The sequence below is a fragment of the Ornithorhynchus anatinus genome, chromosome 4, assembly GCF_004115215.2.
Source record: "Ornithorhynchus anatinus isolate Pmale09 chromosome 4, mOrnAna1.pri.v4, whole genome shotgun sequence".
Classification (NCBI taxonomy): Eukaryota; Metazoa; Chordata; class Mammalia; order Monotremata; family Ornithorhynchidae; genus Ornithorhynchus; species Ornithorhynchus anatinus.
In genome coordinates, this window is record NC_041731.1 from 17,253,073 (window position 1) to 17,272,752 (window position 19,680).

Consider the following 19,680-nt stretch of genomic DNA (forward strand, 5'->3'; position numbering starts at 1 on the left):
CCAGAAAGAAAGTAGCTAATGTTTATATGACTACTTTATTTCCAGGAAATTGTTTTATTTTCCCTGATTAATGAAATTTAAGTCACAAGAGGAGGAGGTGGAGGAGGTGGAAGAGGAGAGGAAAAAGAAGAAGGAAAAAGAGGAGGAGGAGGTAGAGGAGGAGGAAGAGGAAGAGGAGAACGAGGAGAGAAGATAGGAAGGAGAGAAAGAAAAAGAAGGAGAGGAGGAGAGAGAGAAGCAAGGAAGAGAGAGAAAGAGGGAGAGTAGGAGAGAAGTAAGGAAGAGAGAAAGAGAGAAAGAAGGAGAAAGAAGAAAGGGAGACAGAGAGAGAAAGAAGGGAGGAAGGAGGGGACTGAGGGAAGAAGGGAGGGAGGGAGAGAAGAAGGGAGGAAGGAAGAAGGGAAGAGGGAGGGAGGGAAGAAGAGAGGGAGGAAGGGTGGCAGGAAGGCACATTTTAGAAATCATCCTGATCTACTCCGGGAACTCTCTTCACAACTGCTCTTGAAAAACCAAACTGTCAAATAACATTCTGTTTTATAGCTGGAGAGAATGGACTGGCTTTTGGCAACCAGTGGGTATGCCACCGAGAAGTGGCATGGCTCAGTGGAAAGAGCCCAGTCTTGGGAGTCAGAGGTCATGGGTTTGAATCCCACCTCTGCCACTTGTCAGCTGTGTGACTGTGGGCAAGTCACTTAACTTCTCTGTGCCTCAGTTCCCTCATCTGGAAAATGGGGATTAAGACTGTGAGCCTCCTGAGGGACAACCTGATTACCCTGTATCTACCTCAGCGCTTAGAACAGTGCTCTGCACATAGTAAGCGCTTAACAAAAGCCAACATTATTATTATTATTATTACATGCACCAGTAAAATACAGAGCCAACCTAGGCGACCCATGATGGAGATTTTGTTGCCTTCCAAATGCTTGCTTGTTTTCTCACTTGCCAAATGATGGGCTCCAGTGGTGCTCAATACAGGCTTTCCTTTCCACTGCTGCTACAACCATGACCATTCTGATTCCTTCTGTTGTTACTCGAGTACTGCCGTTCCCACATCCGGCTCTCGCTGAAAATTCTCACCACTCGAGGTGTAGTTGAGTCTCCTAGCCTCTCTCCACCTCCTTAACAGCCTCACCTACCCCGGGAAGGCCCAGGAAACGTAAAGATTTCAATGGGAGCTATGAAAACGGGGATTGCAGCCGTTAAATCTGAGTATGTGGATTTTTCTCAGCCCCTCCACCCCATCTTTGCTACGATTGCGGCAGTAGAAATTTTTCATCGCCGACGTTCAAATCTGCCCAACCTTCTAGCGACGGCGTTCTTCTTGCCACAATCACATTGTGCAATAACGAAATAACAGATTGAACATTTTTTCCAGCTGAAAACACTCCCATGACTCACCGATCCTGGCACTCCACCCTTCAGGTCTGGGAGGACAGAAGGTATGGACATTTTTGTGGGTGGAAGGGAGTAGAACGGCTTTCAGCCTCTCTCGACTTTCCTTCCCTCCTTAAAATTTGCTCAAGCCAGATTTACGCCAAGTTGAACCCGGAGGTTTCTGAACACCACTGCATTAAGTAGAATCATCATCAACTGAGAAGCAGCGTGGCCTCATGGATAGAGCACGGGCCTGGGAATCAGAATCTGGGTTCAAATTCCAGTTCCCAGCACTTGTCTGCTACGCGACCTGGGGCAGGTCACTTCACTTCTCTGTCCCTCACTTACCTCATATGTAGAATGGGGATTAAGATCGTAAGCCCCGTGAGCTCACCTCCTCCAGGAGGGCTTCCCACTTCGAACCCCCCTTTTCCTCTGCTCCTCTTCCCCTCCCCATCTCCCCTATTCCTTCCCTCTGGTCTACCTCCTTCCCCATCCTACAGCGCTTGTGTATTTGTGTACATATTTATTATTCAATTTATTTTATTAATGATGTGTCTAGAATTCTATTTATTCATATTGATGCTATTGATGCCTGTCTACTCGTTTTGTTTTGTTTTGTTATCTGTCTCCCCGCTCTAGACTGTGAGCCCGTCGATGGGCAGGGATTGTCTCTACTTGTTGCCGAATTGTACTTTCCAAGCGCTTAGTACAGGGTTCTGCACACTATAAGAGCTCAATAAATATGATCGAATGAATGAATGAATGAACATGGTCTGTGACCAACCTCGTATCTACCCTCCTTACCTCGCATATAGTAAGCACTTGACAAATATCATTAAAAAACTAGATTGATAGAGAGACCTTGTCATCTGTTTCATCAACAAAATTGAAACAGTCAGGCAAGAGCTCCCTGGACTCTCCACCTCACTTTAATAATAATAACGATAATGTTGGTATTTGTTAAGTGCTTACTATGTGCCGAGCAATGTTCTAAGCGCTGGGGTAGATACAGGGTCATCAGGTTGTCCCACGTGAGGCTCACAGTCTTCAGCCCCATTTTCCAGGAACTGAGGCACCGAGAAGTGAAGTGACTTGCCCACAGTCACCCAGCTGACAAGTGGTAGAGGTGGGATTCGAACCCATGACCTCGGACTCCCAAGCCCAGGCTCTTTCCACTGACCCATGCAGTGTCTATAGTTTTTCTATTATTCAGCCCGCTCTCAAAATTTATTTTCTCCATTCGAGCTTCCAACTCCATCCTTTCACACCCTTAGTAAAATACTCGTCCCTTTCCTTGTCCTCTCCCTAACCACCACCTTCAACCACTCACACTCCCATGGCTCCTTCCCTTCGGATGTCAAACCTGCCCGTGTATCTCCTCTCCTAGAAAAAAATCCTCCCTCGACCCCACAGGACTATGTAGCTGCATTTCTCCCCTCCAACCTTCACAGATGAGTTACTTAGCATGGCCCAGTGGACAGAGCCCAGGCCTGGGAGTCAGAAGGTCATGGGTTCTAATCCCAGCTCCGCCACCCATCTGCTGTGTGACCTTGGGCAAGTCGCTTCACTTCTCCAATGCCTCAGTCACTGCGTCTGTAAAATGGGGACTAAGGCCGCGAGCCCTAGGCAAGATAAGGACCGCGTCCCACCTCATTTGCTTGTATCCACCCCATCGCTTGATATGTTGCCTGGCACATAGTAAGGATGTAACTAATACCACGGTCATTATGCTGACAGACTCCATTTTGACTCGTCCGACCCTCTCCTAAAACCCTCTGCAATCTTCCTTCTGCCCCCTCGACTCCACTGAAACTTCTATCTCCACTGGACTCCAAACTACAGAGGGCAGAGCCCCGGCCCCGACCCTGCAGGGCTGAGCTCTGGAGAGCGGGAGGGGAGAGGGGCACCTGAGGAGGGTCAGGCCAAGCACCTCCAGCTGCCGTGGAGGCCACTGCCTGTATCCCAGGGGGCGGCTGGCATCTCTTTTCCCTCCCACTCTCCCTGGCCGCCGCAGGTGCAACTGTGGCCGGGATCTCTGTTCTACCTGGCAGGGTGGCCAACACAGTGTAGGCCGATGGTCAGCATCAGGCAGGGTGTCATCCAAGTAGAGCTTCTCCCCATCTCACCCGCTAGACTGTAAACTCAGTGAATGCACGCATCATGTCTGCGCCTGTCCTTGGGCAGGGATTGTCTCTATCCGTTGCCAAATTGTGCATTCCAAGCGCTTAGTACAAGGCTCTGCATATAGGAAGCGCTCAATAAATACTACTGAATGAATGACCGTCTCCCATATGTTGGTAGACATAATAATAATCATCATAATAACGATGGCATTTGTGAAGCGCCTACTATGTGCAAGCACTGGGGAGGATACCAGGTGATGAGGTTGTCCCACGTGGGGCTCACAGACTTCATCCGCATTTTCCAAATGAGGCCCAGAGAAGTGAAGGGACTAGCCCAAAGGCACACAGCTGACAAGTGGCTGAGCCAGAATTTGAACCCATGATCTTGGACTCCCAAGCCTGGGCTCTTTCCACTGAGCCACGCTGCTTCTAGACATGGTTGGTGGAGTGTATAGAGCAAGGATCTGGGAGTCAAAAAGTCATGGGTTTTAATTCCGACACTGCCACTTGTCTGCTGTGTGACCTTCGGTAGGTCACGTCCCTTCTCTGGGCCTCAGTTTCCACATCTGTAAAATGGGGATTGAGACTGTGAGCCCCTTTAGTACAGGCATTTTCTGGTTCTACCCCAGTGCTTAGTACAGTGCTTGGCACATAGTAAGTGCTTAACGATTATCACAATTATCATTATTATCATACTGTCAGGAAGCAGTGTGGCCTAATGAAACAAGCCTGGGAATGGAAGTCAGAGGACCTGAGTCCTAATCCTGGCTCTGCCACTTGTCAGCTGTGTGACTTTGGGCAAGTCACTTCACTTCTCTGAGCCTAGGTTACCTCATCTGTAAAATGGGGATTAAGACTGTGAGCTCCATGTGGGACAACCTCATCACCTTGTATCCCCCCAGCACTTAGAACAGTGCTTTGCACATAGTAAGTGCTTAACAAATGTCATCATCACTTATCATTATTATTATTATTATTACTAATGTCTCCAGGCCTCTGTTTCTCATCTGAAAAATGGATCTTCGTTACCTGTCCTCCCTTTCAGACAGTGATCCCAAGTAGACCCTGATTACCTTGTATCTATCCCAGCATTTAACACAGTCCTAGGCATATTGTCAGTGGGCAGGGATTGTCTCTATCTGTTGCCAAATTGTACATTCCAAGCGCTTAGTACAGTGCTCTGCACAGAGTAATTGCTCGATAAATACTACTGAATATAGTAAGCTCATAACAAATATCACAATTCTCATTGCAAATATTGTACTCTCCAAACACTTAGTACAGTGTGTTGTACACAGTAAACTCTCACTAAATACTCTTGTTTATTGATGGATTAAGCCATAAATATTCGAAGTAGAGTCTACATTATTATCCCCCAGCCTTACAGGAACACAACCCAAAAGAATCCAGGGATGAAGCACTGAAGCAAACGTGTGGTTTTGTGCTTTCCCATCAGCTAGAACACAACCTTGTAATAACCAGCTGATGGCTCACAATCGTGGTCAGCAGGATGGAGCCATTTGCAGTAGCTTCACTTTGGGTGTTAGGTCATGTCTCAAAATCACAACCACCTACAGAAGTAGCATCTCTTAGATAAATAAATTGTTCGCCCTGCCTTGGATACTCTCAGAGAAGTGCTCTTTACTGTCATCAGAATAGGTCTAGTTTGGCCCCATGCAAGCACTGTGGCTCAGTGGAAAGAGCCCGGGCTTGGGAGTCGGGGTGGTGAGTTCTAATCTCGGCTCTGCCACCTGTCAACTGGGTGACTTTGGGCATGTCACTTCACTTCTCTGGGCCTGGGTTACCTCATCTGTAAAATGGGGATGAAGGCCGTGAGCCCCACATGGGACAACCTGATTACCTTGTATCTACCCCAGCGCTTTGAACAGTGCTTGGCACACAGTAAGCGCTTGACAAATATCATCATTAGTATTATTATTATTATGCGCCAAGACAGTGGTCTGGTGATGGTATCCATTTTCAAATGGATAAAAATGAATTCATCCTCGGATTTATAACTCTGGAGACTTCACTAATTCTACATTGGCGTAACTCGAGAAGCAGAATGGTATAATCGATAAACCACAGGCCAGGAGTCTGAAGATCATGGGTTCTAGTTTCGGCTCCGCCACTTGTCCGCTGTGCCACCTGGGGCAAGTCACTTCACTTCTCTGTACCTCAGTTACCTCATCTATAGAATGGGAACTGAAACTGTGAGCCCCGTGTGGGACAGGGACTGTGTCCAATCCCATCTGCTTATATCCACCCAGTGTTAAGTACAGAGCCCAACACAGAGTAAGTGCTTAACAAATACCATAATGCATTCATTCATTCATTCAACTGCATTCACTGAGACTCTACCGGGTGCAGAGCACCATATTAAGCACTTGGGAATGTACAGTACACCGATAAACAGTGACATTCCCTGTCCACAATGAGCTTATGGTCTATTATTATTATTAGGAGTCAAATGCAGGAGAAGGTTAATGAGTGGTTAAAGGCAGGATTATAAATCGAGGCAAAAACCACAGATACCTTCTCATAATTCTCCCAAATCCTTTTGAATTCACAATTTTTCCCCTTCTTTTTTCTTTTTTCAACGTTATCTTCAAACCCAGTTCGGTTAAAAAGTCACCCAGCGTTAGAGGAGCTTATTTGTACCTAAATTATCTTCCTTGGCCTTGGATATTAAAAGCTGCTAATACTAGCTATGACACAAAACCACATCTACATATTAAAAACAGACTTTCTAAACTGGAGTGTTTCAGAAGTCACCCATTTATTCGGATGAAATTTAACAATATCACCTTGAACTTCTAGGAAGGGAAAATTGCCGGCAAAACATGGAAGAATGTACTTTCTTCTTGTCTGCTCGCACTGTTTTCAGTTCTGTTGCTAAAGTATGTGCCTTAAATCAGAGATTTTCCAGAATTTGGCAATTGTTGAGTCTCATATATTACTTTGTTTCAGAAAGTGTGTTACTAGCATCTTATCCAGAATTACGATGAGTCAATCCCTCCCAACCCAAGGTCAGGCCTTACTCATATTTTAGCTACTGCAAAGCTCAGTATTTACAGGAGAGGAAAATACTAACTGTTGTGTCTCCATTCTAAACTGTGATAACTTGCAGACAGATATTTGCTTCAATCCGTTGTTATTGTGATTAAAAAAAAATAACCACACTGGGGTTGATAGCTAATATAGCTAATGAAGAATTGAGGGACTATGGAGAAATATTTTGAAATAGCTGGCTTATATATGCTAAAGTTACATTTAAACATCCTATGAATAAAGATACTTATAATAATTAAGGAAGTCAAGGAGTAATTTTAGCAGTACTCAAAATGAGACCTAAATCCACCGTAAAACTGACCAAAATATCTCTCCCTAAAATATATTCTAGGAGTTTCTTGGTGAGGAAGATCCTCGCCAGAATTTGTTAGAAGATTTCCATCCCGATGAATAAAACAAATGTAAAGAGAATTAGCTGAAAACATTGCATTATTCATTACTATAAGTGGCCTAGATGAAGGAACAGAGAGTAGGTTGGCATTAGAGGGGGAGTGAAGTGATGGGATGCCTTAAAGCAGATGTTAAGGAGTTTCTGTTTGATCTGGAGGTGTACGAGGGAATGGACATGACCAGTAAAGGATAAAACAACTAAGACATATTTTCAGTTAAAGTTAATCATCTGAAAACATTTGAGATAAAAATGACTGTTAGCTATTTCATTACTTACCCCTGAAATTTTTTGAACACTTTAAAGCAAAATTTGGTATGTCTTCAATTGAACGTATCAAAGATTAAGAAGGTATTTTCAGTGTCTTATGCCCTATTTTGAGAGTAAGTTCATAAAGTTTCAGGTGTACAGGATCAAACTCTTTTACAGATCAATATCTTATTATTTAACAAGATACCCTCACTGAAGTATTTTTTTCCTGGGTATTACAGAAAAATGAAGAAAATGTGTTGGATGGATATTTCAGCTAGAAACAGAAGTAAAGGATGAAGAACAAAAAAAATGTTTCCACAAGTGGAGATTTAATGATTTAATCACCTGGTATTAATAAATTGGTCAAAATATAACATTTGTTGAGGACTTACTTTTTGCAGAGCACCGTACTATGAAGTTGGGAGAGGACAATAGAATTAGTGGATACGATCCTTGCCGACAAGGACCTTACTTACTCTCTAGAAGATTTTTGGGTCTAGAGGAACTTTTAAGAAGTTATTCATTTTAGCTTCAAGAAATTATTTCTTTGCTAGATAAGCTGAGGTCTTATCTACCTCAACATGAAGTCAACTCTTGGAATAACAGTGAAGGTCCTAATGATTTGGGAATTAGATGTGAATTCCTTATCTTTGGTTCCATATTTCCCATGCTATCTCGAATGACCTTCCCAAAACTGTCATTCACAAGTTTTATAAGGGAGTCAGTACCCTGATGCCTGATTTGAACTGGCTTTAGTAAACTCTTTTCCCTTTAATGAAATAATAAAAGTTACTTTCTCTTGGAGAGGAGCTATCTGCAACTTCTTTTTTCCCCCTTTATTAGCAGTCAAGCACTTGACATTTCTATTCTCAAAGTTCAAGGCACATTTTTCTAGAAAACGCATTAGATGTCAATTTTGCCACTCTGAGATTCTTCATTATTTTCACCTTATCGCATCCAAGCATGGCAAAAAAAAATCTCTGACTTTTTATGTGGCCCAATGACAATTCCGTCACAATAAAAAAAAGAATTAAGTGGCGTAGGCTAAAAGATTGATTTCATCAAAGACTCAGCTGGAAAAAGGTTGAATAGTTTTCACTCTTTTGCCTACAATTTTATGGACTGGTAATTTATGGCCACATCAGGCTTTGGACCATTCAGTTTTGTTAATAAACCTCATGATGCTTGGACCATAGAACGGTGGAAATACGGTTTGAAAAACAGGATGACATTTTGGATAAACTTCAAGATTAGAGGTTTTAGGTTAATCTTCTAGTCCAGCGAGACCCTTATGTGGAATGATTGAGAAAGGGTGAAAGATTGAAACACTGAAACTCCAAAATCATCGAAATGCTAAGAAGAATTAAATTACTGGGAACATTTCTTGATGTCAGGCCTTTCTGGAAGGTTATTGAACATTAACTGTTGGATTATTTTGGAGGCCAACGTCTTGGTTTCAGTATATACGGTTTAAAAATTGTCATACATTTCTCCAAGGTCTAACACTTAACAATACTCAAAATGAGAAACAGCATGGCCGAGCGGATAGAGGTTGGGCCTGGGAGTCAGAAGGTCAAGGGTTCTAATCCCGGCTCCACCACTTGTCTGCTGTGTGACCTTAGGCAAATCCCTTGACTTCTCTGTGCCTCAGTTACCTCATCTGGAAAATGGGGATTCAGACTGTAAACCCCATGTGGGACAGAGACTGTGTCCAACCCAATTTGCTTGTCTTCCCCAACAGGATTTGTTACACTGCCTGGTATATAGTTAGCACCAGAGAAGCAGCATGGCTGAGTGGAAAGAGCATGGGCCTGGGAGTCAGTGGAACTGGGTTCTAATCCTGCCTCCTCCACTTGTCTGCTGTGTGACCTTGAGCGAGTCACTTAACTCTTCTGTGCCTCAGCCACTTCGTCTGTAAAATGAGAATTAAGCCCATTGTGGGATAGGGACCGATTACCTCATATCTACCTCAAAGCTTAGTACAGTGCCTGGCACATAGTAAGCGCTTAATAAATACTATAAAAAAAACTCTGCTTTATTGTGCTTTCTTGAGCATTTAACACAGTGCTCTGCTCACAGAAAGCACTCAACAAATGCTACTAATTGACTGAATGAAGAACATTCAATATGAGTTCCCAACCAAATGAGCCAGTGTAATTTATTGATCACTTCCTGTGTGCTCAGTAGTGTATTAAGACCTTAGAATGGAAACATAGAGGTTGTCACCATGGTCCCATTCCTCAGGGAGCTCATCAGGTGGTTAATGTAAAGTAAAAATGAAAGAAGAGCAGAAGGATATGTACATAAGTGAGAAGGAGAAGCAGCGTGGCTCAGTGGAAAGAGCATGGGCTTAGGAGTCAGGGGTCATGGGTTCTAATCCCGACTCCATCACCTGTCAGCTGTGTGCCTTTGGGCGCATCGCTTAATTTATCAGTGCCTCAGTTCCCTCAACTGTATTGAGGGCATCGATTTGTGCCAGCAATCCCAGCAGTTATCACAGTCCTTGGCACACAGTAAGTACTTAAAAAATACCACCATCATTTTTATCAGAACCAGCACGTACCTTTGATAAAATCAATCACCCTTCTCTTGGCTTGAGCACAGAATGATTGCCTTTAGTTTCCCCGTTGCATCAGCTACCCATAGTAACAGGTACAGTTTTTGTTTTTCCTTCTTTGTGTCATAATTTTCCCAAGACTTCCACTCCACACTTCCATCAGTCGTGTCTTATGCCGCCGAGTCCTCTCCGACCCATAACAACTCCATGGACACAGCTCTCCCAGAAAGTCCCGCCTCCATCTACAATCATTCCGGTCATGTATCCCTAGAGTTTTCTTCGTAGAATCCAGAAGTGCTTTACCATTACCTCATTCTGGGCAGTAAACTTGAGTCTCCGCTCTCGACTCGCTCCCCTGCTGCTGCTGCCCAGCACAGGTGAGTTTTGACTGGCAGCAGATGGCCTTCCACTTGCTAGCTGGTGGCCAAGCTAGAAGTGGAGTGGCTAGACCTCTGCTTGACTCTCCCTCCCGTAGTCAAGACTGATAGAGTACCGGAAACTCTGACAGTCACCCCAAACTAAGCCAATTAACCTTCTGCCTCCAAATTCATTGAGATTTTGCGCTCCTTTGTCTTCAGAGTATTTTGTTTTTCTGTTCGACCCTTTAATGTTCCCATTTTAGTTTGTCTTAGGCTGCTTTCCTGGTTTGGATAATTATTCCCTTGATCCATGACCTTAAAAGCGCACACACTGGAATCTTCTGCCCCGTCCTACCCACTCAGACCTCTGAAGAATCCATGCAATGTATCCTCATCTCTACGGAATTTCACCGCTGGAAAGAGCCTCGTGTCATCTTTACGCTTAGGGTGTCCCTTCAGCATAATAATGAGGTGACTGCATTCAGGACCTCATTGCTGGAAATCCTTTCCTGCCATAGAAGTTTGAGTATGACTCAAAGGGGATTCTATGGAAACTGTTCAAGAATCCAGAAGTAGGTATTATGTAAGGCTAACAGGCCCCAGCAAGAAACATGAAAAAACACATGGCTAACGTAAGTAGCAACCCCCAAGTGCTATGTCACTCCAGCATAGCAATGGTACTGTGTGTTAGTAGATGTATTCTGCATGTATAAAATTAGAAAAAAGAAAACAAATGAAAAAAACAAAGAATTATGGTGGCACGATGCAAAATTCAGCCCTCTGCCAGTCTACGTGCTTATTGCATTCTGTGCCCTAGCAAGAATCTGATGGGCAGGAACCAGAGAGTCTAAGTCTGCACAAACTCTATCAAAATAATCAATTCCATGTCACAGCTTCTTGGCCCTAAGGACCCTGGCCTAAGGCATATCCATCACTACTCGGCAGGAGAGTCCATTACTTTGTGCCAAACACTAAGCCCTGGTGGGGCAGATACAATATCAGAATGGAAACAGTCTCTGTCCCACAGGCAGCTGGCAATCTAAGAGGTAGGGAGACCAGGCATTTTATCCTGTTAAAATGTATGTTTTATATGTTTTGAGATGTTAAATGACTTGCCCAAGGTTACATTATAGGCAAATGGCAGAATTGCAATTAGAGTACAGGTCTCCTGATCTCCAACCTTCAACTCTTTCCAAACCACTCCGCTCCCAATATAATGTTTCTTAGATTCCGTCTGTAATTCTCTTAAAGAACATTCTGGCATTCTTCATTTGGTTTTCCATATCTTTGTCTAGCTCTATATCTTTGCCAGTTTACTGTCCAAATAGAAGAATTCAGCCATCGGTCATTTTTATGCCAATGAATTTTATTTTGGGGACAGGATCTGTGTCGGGCAGAGGTGGCATGGGAGAGATTTGAGGGCAGAGACTCGAGTTTACTGCACGGAAGGAGTAAGTGGTAAACCACTTCGGTATGTTTATCAAGAAAACTCTGGATCCATTACCAGAACGATTGCAGATGGAGGCGGGGCGCTCTGGGAGAGATGTGTCCATGGCATTGCTGTGGGTCGGAGACGACTTGACAGCATAAGACAAGACTAGTCCTCAGCTATAAAGAGGAAATAACTTCAGGTTTATTTATCCTGAATCTGCTCTCTCTACATAGCTGGTCATATTGAACCACATGTCTTCTTATTAATGTGCTTCTGGAGTTTATATATCACTATTTAATTGGGAAGAGTTTTCTGGAGGATCAGAAACTTAAAATACAGCTTATAATAACATGCTAATGTCTTTCTGCATCTCTGAGCCTTACAGCATAGAAAAATGTGAACGTGTTTAAATCTACTACATAACTCTGCTTTATTCCAGCGGTAATGATGATATTCATTTTATAATTATTGTAATTATTAACCTCATACAATACTGAGCTAAGCTCTGGGGTAACACAGGGTACAAGATAATCAGGCTAAAACTTTTGTCTGTCTTACTCGGGACTCAAATCTAAGCAAGAGCAGGAGTGGGTATTTTAGCCCCATTTTATGGAGGATAAAGCTGAGGCACAGAGAAGCAAAGTGACTTTCCCCAGTTCCACAGCAGGCAGGTAGTGGAGCATACCAAATCCAGGTTCTGTGCTACTAATGGGACGGAAAGAGTGTGAAGCTGGATATTTACACCCAGCCACATAACCCTCAAGTAGACGAATCGCGGTTCTGCCATTTGTCAGCTGTGTGACTGTGGGCAAATCACTTAACCTCTCTGTTCCTCAGTTACCTCATCTGTAAAATGGGGATGAAGATTGTGAGCCTCACATGGGGCAACCTGATGACCCTGTATCTACCCCAGCGCTTAGAACAGTGCTCTGCACATAGTAAGTTTTTAACAAATATCAACATTAGTATTTATTATTAGCCTTATGATCTTGATGACCTTTCCAGGGCAGCCAGGTAGAGGACTGAAACCCAGAAAAGGAAACATAAGAAAGTAAAGGGAGAGGGGAAAAGAAAATGGAAGAAAATTGGAGGACAACAGTGAGATGAAGTAGGCTTTTGACCAGTCCATGAACTGTTCATGTTTTACAACACATGAAACTCTTTAAAATCATACCAGTGTACCTTTATCCATCTGTTTTTCTCTTATTTTACTTTACAACCAAAGTCTCTCACTTTGGTCGAGCTGACTCTATTTAGACCGCCTTCCAAAATATCACCTTGTAACACTCCAAGCCAGCTCCTTCAGTAATTTTTCTCCACATCTGCCAAAGTAACTAGCTTTTGACAAAAATTCAAAAGTGCATTTGTTTTTTTATTGCAGATTGAAGTAGTGTATATACCGTGTCTTTTGTCTTCATGGCTTAAAGCCCTTTTGCAGCATTTTGAAAGACTTAGTTTCTTCTTTTAGACCAAATTTCATGAACTGAAAAAGTTTCATCATTTGGCTCTTTAGAGTTGTCGAGCCACTGAGCCAAATCAACAGATACTTTAAACTTCCATTCTTTTCTCTATTTTGGTTTCAGGAGAAAGTTGTCAGGAAAAAATCTCCACATTTTTTTTTTGCATACATAAACTGATTTGGTAGGTTTCACTGTAAATATACAATTATTTTTATCAGCTCAATTCAATTTTCTTCAATCTCTGGAATTAATTGAAATCACGGACAATTCTCTTAGTAAAGGAGAGGAGGAATGAAATGCAGTTTATACTTTGAGAGTTCAGTTGGGGTTTTTTTTAGGGAATCAACACATTTGCTGGACCGGTGGATTGTCCATTTCATCAGCATCGCAGAGATTGCCAAGCAGAGTCACCAGGGAGGGTGGACATGTCCATTTAAATTTTAATGAAATTAAAGGTCAGCTCTCCAATCATGTAACCTCTCTGACTTGATATAAATGCATTGATGTAGTTATATTACTCATCTATAATTGATTGAAAACACAGTCTGGATAATTTGTAGAAAAAGCAGAGCATTCGACCTCAGTTCAGAAAGCAGTCACCAAGCTATGTCATTGCTCTTATAATAAATTTTGCTCTAGCTTATGACGTTTTGACTTAAGATGGAGCTTTCAGGAACCAACTGAGTCACTAAGCCTGAGCGCTGCCTGTACTGAGAACCATAAAATCTTCAAAGTGTTCCTCGATCCGGTGGTGACTTTCAGAAGAAACACATACACTGATTTGAGCCGTTTGGACAGGAATCACAGAAGGAGGTGTAGCTTATTCCTACCCCAGAGCTTAGAACAATGTCTGACACAGAGTGAACACTTACCGAATACCATAAAGACTAATAACTTTGTACAGTGGGGTCCAGAGAGGGCTTTGGGGATAGGAGAGACCTAGATGTGTTTGAAGGCCTAGGGAAAGGAGTGAAAATAGTTGAGGAAGCAAGCCGGGTGAGAAGCTTAGTAGAGTTTATGCCCCCCTTTCCCTTTCCACGATCATCATCCAGGATAGCCCACCTTGTCTCACCTGCCAGTGAAATTTGTACACTCCCTCAGTCACTGTTTTATTGGAGCTACCATCAACTTAATTAGCAATCCAGGATCTAGAATGGTTTAGGAATTAATTTATGCCACCCCAAGATGCTTCAACATTAATGGCTTTTAGGAATTTATGACCCATCCTCAAAATTTATGTATTTGCATATTAAATTATGATTTTAATCTATTTCAACCTGTTATATTCTTGTCCAGTATAGTCTTGTTCATACTCCTGCTCCTATAATTCATAAATAATTTATGTTTGCGGGTCTCTCATATTAGAGTTTATGCCCCCCTTTTCCTCTGCTCCCCCTCCCCTCCCCATCCCCTCAACTGGCTACCTTTGTTCTACTCCCCTCCCCACCCTACAGCCCTTGTGTATATGTGTACATATTTATAATTCTATTCATTTATATTAATGATGTCTGTATATCTTCAATGTTATTCATTTATATTGATGCTATTGATGCCTGCTTACTTGTTTTGATAGCTGTCTCTCCCCTTCTAGACTGTGACCCGAACGTGGGCAGGATTGTCCCTATTTGTGGCCAAATTGTACTTCCCAAGCACTTAGTACAGTGTTCTGCACTCAATAAATATGACTGACTGAATGAATGAATATTAGCTTGTAAATTCCTTAAGGTCAAATTCCATAACCTTTGTTCCAGGCTTATTTCTGCCAGCACCTAGTATAGTATTCCTCATGCGGGGTTCAACAATTGTCATTGTTTGATTGAGTGAATGGACAGCCCTGTGTATGTAATACACATACTCTCAAAATTACTCCATTTATGAAGTATACTCTATCTCAAAGAGAACTACCAACACAGAAATAGAGCCAGCAAGTGCTAAATTACTTAGTGTTAGACACGACAGCATTACCCCGTTATACATTTATACTCTCTTGGTATTAGTCAAATGAACTGTCAGGAAAATGGACCTTGTTCCATAATTTAAATTTAATAATAATAATAATGTTGGTATTTGTTAAGCGCTTACTATGTGCAGAGCACTGTTCTAAGAGCTGGGGTAAGCACAGGGGAATCAGGTTGTCCCACGTGGAGCTCACAGTCTTAATCCCCATTTTACAGATGAGGGAACTGAGGCACAGAGAAGTTAAGTGACTTGCCCACAGTCACACAGCTGACAAGTGGCAGAGCTGGGATTCGAACTCATGAGCCCTGACTCCAAAGCCCATGCTCTTTCCACTGCGCCACACATACATACACTCTCAAAATTACTCCATTTATGAAGATTACTCTATCTCAAAGAGAATTACCAACATGGAAATAGAGCCGGCAAGCGCTAATTTACCCAATGTTAGACACGACAGCATTATCCTGTTATCCTCTCTTGGTAAGTGAGGAAAATGGACCTTGATCCATAATTTAACTTTAACGTACATATCGCAACATAGTCTTTTATTACACCTCAAAATCCTAAAGCCTTCAGAACTGAAAAATGAATTAAAATCATATAGCCCATTTAAGTATGAAGGATCTGAGTGAGGACTGTCAGTCTGAGCAGACAGGTCTGATGTTTCAAGGAATATGAAGACAAGGTGACCTTTCCACGATCATCATCCAGGATAACCGGCCTTGGCTCACCCGCCAGTTAAATTTGTACACTCCCTCAGTAACTAATTAAGTTTTATTGGAGCTTTCAACAACTTAATTAGCAATCCAGGGAGGGTACATTCTAGAGGCAAGATTTTCATCTCTTGCATCATGATGTACACATTCTTTGTTGCCAAACAGTTTAAATGCTATAATAAGATGGGCGTGTTAATTAGAATGTTACCCGCGAAAAAGTTGGAGGCTGAATTTTATATATCAAACTTGTATTCGGAGTCTGGCCGTGTCAGATCCGTAGGCTTGCCATTACTGTCTGCCTCATTCAAACTCCTATAGAAGCTACTGTGATTCTTCATTTCAGTAGAATAACGGGAAAATTAGCTAAATTTTAGCTGAGGTACGTTATTCAGACTGTCGTGGAGACTGTAAATTCTAGAGATCCAGCACATCATGAGAAACAGGTTTTAGTATGAACTATAATCTATCAATGAATTGAATTCAGGTCACTTGTCTCGCAATATTAGTCAGTGCTACAAAAGAAGCAGGGTGGCCTGATGGAAACAGCACAACATTGGGAGTCAGAAAAGACCTGCTAACTACTCCTCACTCTGACATTTGTTTTATGTGTGTCCTTGGCCAAGTAGCTAAACTTCTTTGTGCCTTAGTTTCTTCATCTGTGAAATAGGATAAATTACCTGCTTGGCCTCCCCCTGCCCTTCTTAGGTCATGAGCCCAGTGTGGTGGGCCAGGGACTGTTTCCGACCTGGTGGCATTTTATCTGCCCTGGCGCCTAACGCACCTAATAGAGCCCAATGGCCAATTACAGATGTAATTCTGATTTTATCATATTTTTAGAGGCAAGGAAAGGGTGGCACAAAATGCTACAGATTCAAAAAGGGCAGTTGTGCAATACCTGGTAGGTTATTAACCAGAGTAGGGTTGGAGTCATAATAACTTTGCTAGACTCAGAATACAAGTTTGATATATAAAATTCAGCCTCCAACGTTTTTGCAGGTAACATTCTAATTATCACACCCATCTTATTATAGCATTTAAACTGTTTGGCAATGAAGAATGGCTACACCATGATGCACCCTTCTTGTGACAGTCCCCAATTTGGTGGCCGCATTCTGCATGGACCGCTCTTTCTCCTGAACTGCCAATGGGAGGTGAGGGAGGAATCAGAGGTGCTAAGGATTTTAACCCAGTCTCTGATGCAATTGTCACTTTGAGGGGTTGTGGAGGCTCTTCTTTCTAAGGGAAACAGACTGTCCCGGTCCCATGTCGGGAGAAGCAGCATGACAGTGGAAAGAGCACGGGCTTGGGAGTCAGAGGTCGTGGGTTCCGAAGCCGGCTCCGCCATTTGTCAGCTGGGTGACTTTGGGCAGGTCACTTAACTTCTCGGTTACCTCATCTGTTATTGCCATTGTTCTTGTCTGTCTGTCTCCCCCGATTAGACTGTAAGCCCATCAAAGGGCAGGGACTGTCTCTATCTGTTACCGATTTGTACATTTCAAGTGCTTAGTACAGTGCTCTGCACATAGTAAATGCTCAATAAATACTATTGAATGAATGAATAAAATGGGGATTAAGGCTGTGAGCCCTTTGTGGGACAACTTGATAACCTTGTGCATACCCCAGTGCTTAGAATAGTGCTTGGCCCATAGTAAGTGCTTAACAAATACCATCAGTATTATTATTGTTATTATTATAATAAGGGTTCTGATAGGGAGAAGCAGAGGGAGAAAGAAGGATTATTTTCTTCATTTTGTATTACAAAAACAGACTATTTACAACCAGATTGAAAAGCAGCTTGATCTAGTAGATGAATCACAGGACTGGAAGTCTTAAGTACCTGGGTTCTAATCCAGGCTCCGTCACCTGTCTGCTCTGTCACCTCGGGCAAATCACTTAATTTCTCTGTGCCTCAGCTACCTCATCTATAAAGTGGGGATTAATACTGGGAGTCCCAAGTGGTAATGGATTATGTCCGAGGTAACTTCTATCTACCGCAGTGTTTAGTACAGTGCCTGGCAAATAGTCAACACTTAAATACCATTAAAGACAGCAAAATGTAGTACATTAACTTTTAAAAAATGTCACTGCAAAGTCATGTCCTCCTTCCAAGTTCACTGCTCTGTGAAGAGGAGGGAAAGAAGAGGAAAGAAAAAGTCTAGAGCTAAAGCAAAAGAAAAAAACAGAAAAATGAGTCAGAGAAGGAGAAGAGAGACTGAAAGGGCACAGAGGAACAGAAAGGAGAGAAGAAACCACGGAAACAATTCTAAAAAAGGAAAAGGAGATGGGCACAGACAGAAGATTACAGGGACTTGAGGAGGGATGAGTCAGTAGAGTTAACTAAACAGAGGGAGAAGGGGGAGACTGGATAGAGCCAAAGAAGAGTTGAGATAAAAGGAAGATTGATGGAGCAGGCATTAAGAAGAGAGGGTGCTAGGAAAACAACGTAATGAAGAGATGAGAAGGGTAGGACAGAAAGGAGGCTTGTGAAAGCCAGTGAAGACTGATCCCCCAGTAGGTTGTGATGACTCTGGCTCAAGCAATTTACCTCTCTTCACTTTCCAGTTCATTCGAACCTCTGCAGCTGACTGAAGCACAAGGCAACAAGCTGGCCAGCCTAGCTGAGACATAGGTTTCAACAGGTTTAGCCGTGAATCCAAGTGTTTGAGTTCTGAATGACAAGTTTTGTCACCCAGATCAGAAAGAAACAGAACAGTTAGTCCCATACTGTCCAGAGTCCTATTGTCCTGGAAGGTTGCCTGACATAACGATACATTTCGCTTTTATGTTCAAACTTCCTTCTAAACTACTCTCACATGGCCTGGTATTTTGACAGGAAATTCTCCAAACAGCCCATTTTAATCGTAGGGAATCTTCCAAAGAGGAACGTGGAGGGTGGTCGCCTAGGGTGCTGGCTCAATGGGGACATTCAATGAAAAAGGGGAGCCTCGAACTGAAGATGAATCACCTGGGGCTCCACCCTTCGGTGTGTTTACTTCCACCTCTGCCAAAGTTAATGTCACAGGCATCTCAGATTCTATGTGTGTTTTTCCCTTTCCCTAACCAGGGAGTCAGTGTTGTCTAGGGGAAAGAGCTTCAGATTGGGAGTCTAGAGGCCTGGATTCTCGTCTCAGCTCTGCCGTTAGCCGGTTGAGTGACCTTGGGCAATTCATTTAACCTTCCTGGGCTTCAGTTTCCTCATCTCTAAAATGGGGGTGAGGTACCTGCTCTCTGTATCTGCTAGACTGTGAGCCATGTGGGACAGTCTTGTATCAATCCCAGTACTTAGCACATAGGTGCTTAATAAACATCACAATCATTATTAATCAATCAGGGGTATTTACCATACTGAATGCAAAGTACTCGTAAAAAGTACAGCAGAAGCACAACACATCTTCCTGTTCACAGGGTTGAAAATCAATTCTAACTTTTGCCCCAGAAATGTGGAGCACGGAGTTAGACAAGAGCTCAGAAGCAGCGTGGTTCAGTGGAAAGAGCCTGGGCTTGGGAATCAGAGGTCATGAGTTCGACTTCCGGCTCTGCCACTTGTCAGCTGTGTCAATGTGGGCAAGTCACCTCACTTCTTGGTGCCTCAATTACCTCATCTGTAAAATAGGGATTAACTGTGAGCCTCACTTGGGACAACCTGATGACCCTGTATCTCCCCCAGCGCTTAGAACAGTGCTCTGCACATAGTAAGCGCTTAACAAATACCAACATTATTACCCTATCTCCTGAAGGAACTCAGAGCCATCCAAGCAGCTCCATATCGTGAGCATCATTTTAATAATCATGATGATGGTATTTGTTAATCACTTTCTATGTGCCAAGCACTGTTTTAAGGGCTGGGATAGATGTAAGGTTATAAACGGGTTGTCCCATGTGGGGCTCACAGTCTTAATCCCCATTTTACAGATGAGATAACTGAAGCACAGAGAAGTTAAGTGCCTTGCCCAAAGTCAAAGAGCTGATGAGTGGCACAGCCGGG